Raw genomic sequence first — 10,115 nt, forward strand, 5'->3', positions numbered from 1 at the left:
TGCTCTCCCCATGCCCCAGGCCTGTCCTGGCTCCACGGCCCACTGGCTGTGCTCACCAGGGCAGCAGGGTGCATTGTAATCAGTTCTCCACAGGCAGCCCTGTGGGCTCACCACCTCTTTTGTCCCTCCCTGCTTGCTGTTCTTTTGATGTCTGTGTTTGACAGGTCACATGGGCCCACTGGCGAGCTGTCAGGCCCGTTCCCTGAGATGTTTCGGCTCACCAGGTTGAGTGGAGTAGTGGTGGATGGTGAGACATGTAGCAGCACCATTTTACTTTTTGGGAAAGGTAATTGCTTGTGGGATTATATTGTGAGATATTTCACAATAACACAATACTGTGAACATAATACATACATTCATTTAAACCAGATATATGGACAGTAAATAAAATGTTTAATATTAGTTTTGCATCTTGTAGGGGTTCTGAGTGAATTATTACTATTCATTAATATATCTGAAATTTTTATAATTGAAAATAATAATTCAAATAAAGAACGCACCAGTTCAACAAGACAGAATAGTCACAGAATGAGATGTTCTTGATGGTTAACATGAAGAAACATGAGGTACTACAAATATAATTTTCTCAACATCAGAAGGAAAATCTGATCACTCATATATAATTGAGCAATCTTCCTAGCTGTTAGAACGTCTGGAGAAAAAAGACCAATGAAAAGGCACACACGGGTAAAGGATTAATGAGGATTAATAATAAAACAATTGGTAAAAAGAAACAAGAATAACATAATTATATATACAAAAACAAAACACTGGTGTAGATAAGTAAGAGGACCAAGCTGAAATAAGGTGTTTATGAGAAAGTCAGGGCATTGAGGCTGAAGTCCATGGCTTTAGCAGGGAAGAGACTTATAGAAGGAAAGAGATTTACTTTCCGCATTGTGCTTGATGACTGAGAGACTCAGTCTCCTGGTCTGGGGATTGCAGGAACTAGACCCTTAGGTCCTTGTTACAGACTGGTGCATGCTGGATGTGGTCTTTATGGAGAGGCATCAGCTGAGAAGCTGGCAGGAATGCACGAGGTGTGGGTACTTCATGCAGGTGTAGGGGTGGGGTCTGTCCATATCCCCGCCGTGTGTGATACTCTGTGTTGACTTCTTCTCCCAAGTACTCGCATCTCAGCCCACACAGGTGTTCGTTTGATGTTTTTTCCAAATGTAATCTTTGAAAGTCATCTCATTGTTCAAGGCAGGATTTCATGTTTCGTTCACGATCAAACATGGCACGTCTTGTATATTTCATGATCAATTCTGGAAAAGGGCACATTATAATATTAGGATATATTATAAGGATGTATTATAATATTACATGATGCAAATCAGACACGTCGCAGGACGTTATGAATGTATTGCAAAATGTCAGTTTTTTTCCTGCAGTACTCTGAATACTCTGTACTCAGTACTCTGAGTACTCAGGACCCAGTACGCTTTAGTACTCAGGTTGCGAATGTCTACTCTGTAGTCTGTAGAGTGTTTGACCCAGGTCAGGAAAGGTCAGACACACTCTAGTAGAAAGTGCCTTAAGTGATATCCTGTCCAGGACAAGTTACATGTCTGTTTTGTGGCTGATTTACTGCATTGAGATGTTGGTGCTTACCCATGGAAACTATTTCTGATGCGTGTCCTTAAGGCAGGGGAACTCCTCGCCCCGCTGGGAGGGCTGCACCTTTCTCAAACCCTCTTCTGGATTACTGGAGCCCTGTCTCTGGTGGTGATCCGGGTGTGTTTAATTTCAGAAGAGAGCTGGTTCTACACTCCAACCCAGCCTTCATGATAAGTGGCGGTTTGGCCCACTTTCAAGGCTTTTCTTCATTATTTTTGAAATTCTTGATTTGAGTCTTGATTGCTTGTTGTCCAGCTCACTGATAACTTGACAAGAACCATGCCAAATGCTGATAATTAATTTAGAATTTGCCATGTAATATAATATAAAAATTATATTTTATAAAATTGGGCTTATCTAATTTCATGTCATGTTAACTAATGCAGTTATATATTGACTCTGCCTTTCTACAAATGGCTCCTGTATATATACATGTCTTGTAAATATACTTATATTTAGTATACTATATATTAAATAATATATTTATAATAAATACTATCTTTAGTGTAAAACACCTAGGGTTAGATGCACATCTACACGTGCATGTTACTGTTCAATATATAATTTAGCAACTTGGCACAGACTAGTTTTAAAAAACTGCAAGGTGGCTAATGTAATTGGAGGCAGAATTCTGAATCTAATGGCTTTTCGCATGGCTGTCATAGCCCTCAGTCTAAGCTGCTGATTCACTTTAGATGCAGCAGTTTTGTCACTGTGGTTTGTAAATGATCCTGGATGCACAGCGCGGGCTTCCACTGTGATGTCTTCTGTGGATTCATCACCACACCGTCTCTCTGCCCAGACGTCTTCAGGCGCGCGGCCCTTTGAAACCACCCGGATCGGCTTACACCAGCTCTTGTTGTTTTGGATTGTGCATCTTTCACCGGTTCTTGGTGCGCCAACCACCCCCATCAAAGGATGACCGCTGGCCCGTGACGAAAGTGACCGGAGCCGACCGCTCTTTGGGGTCACGGCACCAGGCTGGAAGCAGGAGGCGAACAAAGCAGGAGCTCTCCGGGTCCAGGCCAGTCTGGGCCGGCCTCCTATCCCAGCGGGAGCAGGGGCATCGGTGTGCTGTGACCCCTACTCCACCCGCTCGGGCTGCAGCATTCCAATTAGGAGGAACCTCTCCCTCCCGCCGGCCTCCAACCTGTTTCTCGGCACATGGATGTAGAACGAGGCGGTGGAGGCTGTACTGCCCGATCGGGCCCCCGATCCACCGCCGTGCCAGGCCCGGCCTTGGGAGGCACGTGCAGGGAACATGGCGGCTGTGCAGCAGCGGTGGATGGGGTGGGTTGGTGATCTGGGACTACGAGAGTGAGGGCCTCCTCTTAGCGTTAAATGTTTTGCACAGCTACAAGAAGCTGTGCTCGGGGTAGAAGTGGATAAAGTGTAGAGGTGTAGGAGTCGGCTGGCAGGGGTCAGGGCTTAACAATAATCTCCACTGAGGGGGATACAGAGGCAGGTCAGTGTGTCCTTGTACACCTCACACATGAGATCAAAGGCACTGGGATCAGTAGCACACACACACACACACACACACACACAGACATTCATACATGCACACATATCTCGACCTCTGTGAGATCTGCAGCTCAGGGTTATGTACCCACACATTCATCAACATTCTTGTGTTTCTAAATAATACAGTACCAGCAGAGCAGGAGATGAGATCATACTTGATTTAACATTCGGTTTCGTATAGAGCATAGAGGAAGTAGTCTGCCAGTGAGAAGACTAACTGCACAGGGATTAGTTCTCTTTTGTCATAATTAAGTTCCGTGCCTAATTAGTGTGGGGGGCAGATTTATCAACAAGGACACAAACTAAATTAAAGCACAAATAAACAATAGTTCTTTTACAGTGGCTCTCTTTTCTCTCCTTCACCTCTCCCCACCCTCATTCCCTCCGCCCCAACACCCCACCACCCCCAAACCCCCCCATCACGCTCTCACCCCGCGCTTACGTTTCCTGTGGTGACATCACGCCCCTGCGACGGAGTCCTAAATTTGTGGAAATGGCGTGTGCATGCAAATCCTGGCTGGTGTTTCAAAGCTGCAGGCAGTAAACTGTGGTTGCGCCATGCCAAAGCGGAGATGTTTAACTCGTGCCAGCCGCACACCTCCAGGTGCCTGAGCCTCGTCTCTTGTTTAAGATGAATTGCTCCCTATGGAAGGTAATCAAAAGGCAGGTGGCTATGCAAAAAGGATTCAGCAGTCATATTTCTCAGCAAGGCCGTGGCGGGCGGCTTTTGCGGTGCACCTCAGATGCTGTGAATAGTCCTGCAGGTCTTTGTCACCAGCCGAGGAGACTTTTTTTTTTTCCCTCAGAAATTAACGTCCCTCTCGGTCCACATGTCCTCCGGTCTGAGCGTGTGTGTGTGTGTCTCTCTCTCTCTCCCAGTTTCAGTAGTCCAGCTGAATCGTGACCTCCACCTTAAACAGCTGCCTCTAATCTCATCCCCACTGTGTCAGAATACTGTGTCTTCTCAGCAGGCCATTTGCACTTTAGTATTAGCTCATTGCTAAACATATACAGTGTTTGTTACCGTCTAAGTGCCTTAATTGAGTTGAACATCATTTTTTCCCCCTGCATGTTTAATAAGACAGGGCTAAGTGATCAAATGTGATTAGCATTCAATGCATTGATTATTCCCCCCCAAGGTCTGAATTTAAGCTGAAAAGACATGTGGCATTAGTAAAGCAAAGAGCATCAGTCTGAACCAAACCATTTGTAACCTGGGCCAAGCTGCCAGTATTACTGCTGCCTTGAGCGACTCGTGACAATAGTGGGGACTCACTCAAAGTTGCCTAGGCAAGTTTGCACTTTAATGACATTATTTTAAAAAGACATTGTCTGTTTACACTTTTGTAAGCATCTGTGCAAGATTTATTTCTTTTCTGGTACCTTGCTATTACTGGATTCCATTGGATAGTGAGTATGTCACTCAAAATGTCATACTGCCAGTGGCAAGTGATGGATCTTTTGAAAGCCATTCACAGAGCTCTTCTTATATTATAGGTGACTTTTCTGTGACAGTGAACTATTAAATATGCCTTTTGATTCTTTTTATATAAAATATATTTCAGAAAGTCTGAAAGAACTATTGCTATTCAAATCATCAATTTCCACTTGGATTATATGTATAGCCCCATGTCCTATCAACATCTAAAAACGTGTGTGTGTGTGCGCCGCACATGTAAGCATGTATTGTAAGTGTATGTGCGTGGCGTGGAGCTGTCTGTGTGGTGATGTAATAGGACTTTATCTGTAATGGGTTTGAGTATGAGGGGTTGTTGAGTCCCCCAGATTGTGACATCAACAGAGGAGATGCACACTGCAGTGGATCTGTCTACAGCCCCTGGGAGGGATTGTGTATCTGAGTAATGAATTGTGCGCAGGAAACCCCTGTGAGCTCTGCAGTCACACGTGAGCTCCGTAATAGATATATATCGTCTTTCCTCACGGACTCCCGCCGCGGTTAATTGCCAGACGTAGAAGGCCTCTGTGTGGATATCACAGCTAAAGTGAGAACCTGTATCTATCTCCTGTTCAAACCCATCTCTGCCTGCCTGCCTCCTAGACCAGCTTGCCTGTCATAACGATGACTGATGCTGTGGTTTATGCTGCAGTTGTGACCTGCTAATAGATGTTGCATCATTACAATGGTGGGAAACGTTCGCTTGGGGAGATTCGCTGGGACTGGTTGTGGTATGGGAGATCTGATTATTTGTTTTTGACATGGACGTTTCCGGCTTTGTGCATTCTGAATGTCACAACGATCCGTCTGGCAGCGGGAGGGTGCAAACACATGTCGTGTGACCTGTCAGATGTTTTTCATTTAGGACTTTTATTTACAGCTGAATGTGTGTTTAAAAGATTCTCAAATTATTCCCAGTGTGCTGTTGCTGGTATTTCTAGCGGATGCTGTGGTCAGGAAGTAGAGGTCACCTGCTCTTAGCTTGTGACTTGACATCCTGCCTAAATGGTTTGTGATGCTGCAAAGTATTTTTGCTTGGTTGTTTTTTTTTTATCTCTCTCTCCCTCAGGTTAAATGTTTACTGTGTCTGGCTATCTACAAGAAGACGGAAATGCGTACACAAAAAGCGGTCATCTACACCGGGAAGACTGGCATTCCATTGGAATGTTCCGGGTGCTTTGGAATTTTTACTCGCACTTCGGACTGGTCCTCTGCCAGAGATCATATTTACTTTTTCCTCTAGGAAGATGTGGGAAATACAATTGCAGCGGAAAGGATTAGATCTCTGTCCTTTGCTGAATGAGATCCGTTTTCGTTCAGTGCTCTTTCCTCGGCTACAGGGGGGCATCGCTGAGTGTCCGAGTTAAGCTTACCCCAAGCCATGGCCCCAAGCTGCACAGGGTTCTCCAAAGGGGGGGGGGTGGGGGGTGGGGGGGGTGGATGTTTCTGGTGCGTGACTGTTGGCGAATAGTGTTGGCTCTGTAGTGCGATTCCGCCCTAAGCCATGTTGGGCCGGAGGGCAACGACGATGGCCCCCTGCTATCGGTCTCATTAAGGAAGGACACCTGTCCAGCAGCTGAGAGAATTCCATTAGTGGCTCTGGGGGTTGCAGGGGTCGATCAAAGACATGGCCTCATCTTTGTTTTAATCAGTGAATGGAAAGTTTGTCTTAGCTTGATTGCCTTTCCTGGCCAGACGTGTCTGCAATGCACGATGACCTGGTTTTTCAGACATGGGAGTACAGAAACAGAGAAGCCTGGAAAAGGTTTTGTTTTTCTTTCCCCGTGTTAACAGTTCCACTTGGCTTCGTGTGCTGTCTCTCAGAGACATAGTGATTTATTTGAAAGTGCAGTTAAGATGGTCCAATTTCAATGTGTGTTGCATAACAAGCAGCTGATGGCAGATGCTGCATGCTGTGTGTGTGTGTGCGTGCGTGTGTGTGTGTGTGTGTGTGTGTGCTGTAGCACTGGGTTGACGCATTTTATGCTGACTCCTCCGGGGAGCGCTGTCCCACACGCTCTGTCTTTGAGAACAGCCCTGAAGAAGACAGAGGGGTGGTTCTCTTTATGAATCCCAGCACCAGTACCCCCTGCCGTAAAGCCAGAGGGAAAGTTCGACCGCTCTGACATATGTGCGGGCTTTCAGTCATCAACGCCCATGCCCCAAACCCCACCCCCACCCCACCCCTGCAGACCTGGGTGTCATCTACTTTAACCTCGCTGACCCCCTCCTCTCAAACCACGTGGAGAAAAAAATATTATAATAAAAGAGTTAGAAAATGATTGTTGTATGCCAGGGACACATTCATATTGTGGGAAAACAAAAACAGAACAGACCTTTGTCCTCCGGGTTGTCTGTCTGCGCAGTCGTGAAGTCTGCGACAGTTTCTGCAGGGAGCCGAGTAGCTGCAGACAGGAATAGCGGCGGGTGCTGTTGGGTGTTACTAGCCCGCTGTTCTATCGGCATGGCGACGCCATGGCGACGCTCTTTAGCCACGTATAGGCTGAGATGAATTTACAGAGTAAGCACGAGCAAAAAAAAAAAAGAAACGCAAAGACGCACGGCCATCATTATGCATTATTAATGCGGTGTGCTGGCAGCCCAACCCAGAGCAATCTGCAGAGCTCAGATGCTAAGGATTGCCTTTTTTAGATGAATGAATCTTTTTTTTTTCCTCCTGCCATTTCCTGGATCATTTCAAATTTATTGTGTTTTAGTGCTTTAGGCTTTTCTCCAGGGAATTTGTCCTGATTACGAGGCTAAGATTGAAGTTCCGGATTGTTCCTGTAACGCTACCGTTCATACATTCGTAGAGTGAGAGAGAGCAGGAAAGAGAGACAGACACACGGACAGACGTGATGAGAGAGAACCCGATTACTTTTTGATTAGGTCGCCCGAATATCAATTCTGGCCATAAATAAAAGCAAATAGAAGATACAGCAGACTGATGATTTGGTCTGGACTGAAAAAACAAAACAAGAGAGGAAATAAAATTATAGAACCTCATAACCATGACCTACATACAAAGTTCCTCCAACGAATGTCAACACCTGGCAAAAACGGGAAAAGTACTAACGTTAAAATAAATCAGTGAGTATATTCTGGGACAGTTGGGAAATTACTAATCCATATATATCACAGCGCCAATTAAAAATGAAGATATACAGAGAAGCACATTACATTAACACTACATTAAATCACTGCAGAGGAAACCTCCCAAAGCAAAAGCAAATGTCTGGAAAACTAGGAGGCCCTTAAGAAGGGGATTAAAGATTAGACATGTAGAGCCCCCAAAGCCTGAGGCTGATGATAAATTTGAGTCTTTGGAAGCATTGTGAACACAAGTGTTTCAGCAACTAACCTGACCACAATCAAGGAAGAAAAAAGTCTGTCAGTGTGAAGAGACTCATCTATCACAGTCTGTCCAGTGAGACTGGCCTCTGCGGGCACTAGGGGTTCGCACACGAGGAGGCAGTGCTGTCTCGGTGTCCACTGGGAGCGATGGAGACACTACGCAGCCTTAGTGTCGTTTTGTCACAGTCTAAGTAACGAGCAGGCAAGACATCAGTAATCCTCAAAGAGCAACCTTGTGACAGAGTGAGCATCACACACTTACCACGTGGAAGATTTGGGTACGAGGCCAGACGCGGCCGTCAACCTTCATCACAGATGGCGTCACGAGCGGGATGGTATTGTGAGACCATTGGGTGATGGTGGGAAGCCCAGTGTGAACCCCTGGTGAGGGGGTGTGACCCTGAATGAAGGGTGGACGCACCAGGAACTCCCATTTTTGTTGGTAACTGCTATGGTGGACACGCTGATGCCAACTCCGACCGGAGGCTGACCATCTGCGTTAAAGGGACTGTGGTTACTTGGCCTGGAATTAGAACTATAACTATAGAACTACATTTGAACTATAAATACAGACTTCAGCCAGCCGCCCATTGGAGGATGGGTTCCCTTTTGCGTCTTCTGAATCCCGAGGTTTCTTCCTAATCCCCGCCATCATAGGGAGTTTTTCCTTGCTACTGTCACCTCTGGCTTGCTCATTAGGGATCTGGACCCATACAAATGTAAAGCTGCTTTGTGAGAACATGTGTTGTTAAAAGCGCTATATAAATAGATTTGACTTGACTTGACTTGACTATGGTGGCAAAGGGATTTGTGACGTTAATACCAGTAAAGCATTTCTGAGCTACCAGAGAGCAACTGAGATGAAAGATGATGGAGCGAGGGGGGGTGGGGGGGTTATAGAGTGCCCAACACATAGACAGAGAGCACGCGGCATTTGAACGGTGAGGTTCAGTCACAGTGTGGCTTGCTCCAGAGGGCCTAAAAGGTCCCGTCACCTGGGAGTTGCTCTCAGCGTCCTGATTGGCTCCCTTCACTCTTGACCTAGCCACCTCATCACATCAGTACCTGTTCATCACCTGCCTGCAGGAGACACTGAGGCTGGCAGCCGGCCAGACAGCCGCTGTGTGCACACGTGTGGTGCATATCGACGCCAACGAACGCATCCAGCCATCTGCTGTGACATATGGAGCTCTTTTGAAAAGCAGAGCTTAAGAACTGGAACTCTGCTCACTTGTTGTAAGCGGAGCGTCTTTTGAAACATGCCTGGCTTGCTGGTTGGGGGGAGTGAGAAAACGTATACAGTGTTTTAAGTCTGATTGGTTACGGAGCTCTTTAAACCCAAAAGCATCATTGCTCTGATGAAGAGCGTCTTTGTTCTGAGTGTGGATCTTCTTGATTCGCTGCACTGCGTTTAGCCATCAAGGGCACAAGATATCTTGCTCCTTATGTCCTGCTTTCTCCAAGAGCACCGTTAATGAACGCAACTGTAAATAGGATCTCATTATTGCCCCGCAAGGCTCGAGTCAGAGAGCAGTGACAACCTGTGGAGAAGCCCAGTGACTATCCTGAAGAGCTGTTACAGTACCCAGAGCGAGCACAGAGCATTCAGACTGTACTAATAGACCGTTTGTGCTCTGATGTGTGTTAGGTCGCTAATGGAGGAGAGATGAGCACCGGCTGAAGGATGAAGAGGCGCGTTTGAATCGAAACACGTGGGTGATGAGAGAAATAGGGCCAAGGTTTCGTTTCAGAGCTGAAATAACTCAGAAGGAAAAAAAAAAAAACGATTAGAGGATAAGATGAAGGCTAGAAGGCAGCCTGTGAGTTTAACATTCATTTAACATAAAGGGATGGCTGGTGACAAACCGGCTTCTTCAAGGCTGCTGCTCTGATTCACGTGAGAACGTGAAAATCCATCTGGTGGTGGTGGGGGGCATCACGTAGAGGAGATGATGCCATGGAGCGTCTCATTCACGCATCCGCTCCAGCGCGTTTAGTCGTGTGAGATGTATTCAGTCGTCGGGTTAGATGTCTCACCACCTCATTACTGGCTTTTGACACCCCCCCCCCCCCCCCCCCCCCCCCCTGGATGTTTGGACCCTGGTTAGGGCAGGGTGTTCGTGTTTGTTCAGTAGGTGAATACAAACAGACATGCTATGCC

At 46.4% G+C, this 10,115-nt stretch overlaps 1 protein-coding gene and 1 long non-coding RNA gene across 2 annotated transcripts in view; one reads left to right on the top strand and one right to left on the bottom strand.

The window, feature by feature from the left end:
• Positions 1 to 10,115, top strand: part of lrfn2b (leucine rich repeat and fibronectin type III domain containing 2b) — a 94,957-nt gene that overhangs the window by 42,666 nt on the left and 42,176 nt on the right.
• LOC143523439 (uncharacterized) lies at positions 35 to 6,739 on the bottom strand. The gene is made up of 3 exons (XR_013133336.1): positions 3,587 to 6,739; positions 1,615 to 3,064; positions 35 to 1,268 (listed from the first exon to the last, which is right to left on the bottom strand). It is a non-coding gene; the product is annotated as an uncharacterized LOC143523439 (long non-coding RNA).

The sequence above is a fragment of the Brachyhypopomus gauderio genome, chromosome 9 (genome assembly GCF_052324685.1).
Source record: "Brachyhypopomus gauderio isolate BG-103 chromosome 9, BGAUD_0.2, whole genome shotgun sequence".
In the NCBI taxonomy this organism is placed as follows: domain Eukaryota; kingdom Metazoa; phylum Chordata; class Actinopteri; order Gymnotiformes; family Hypopomidae; genus Brachyhypopomus; species Brachyhypopomus gauderio.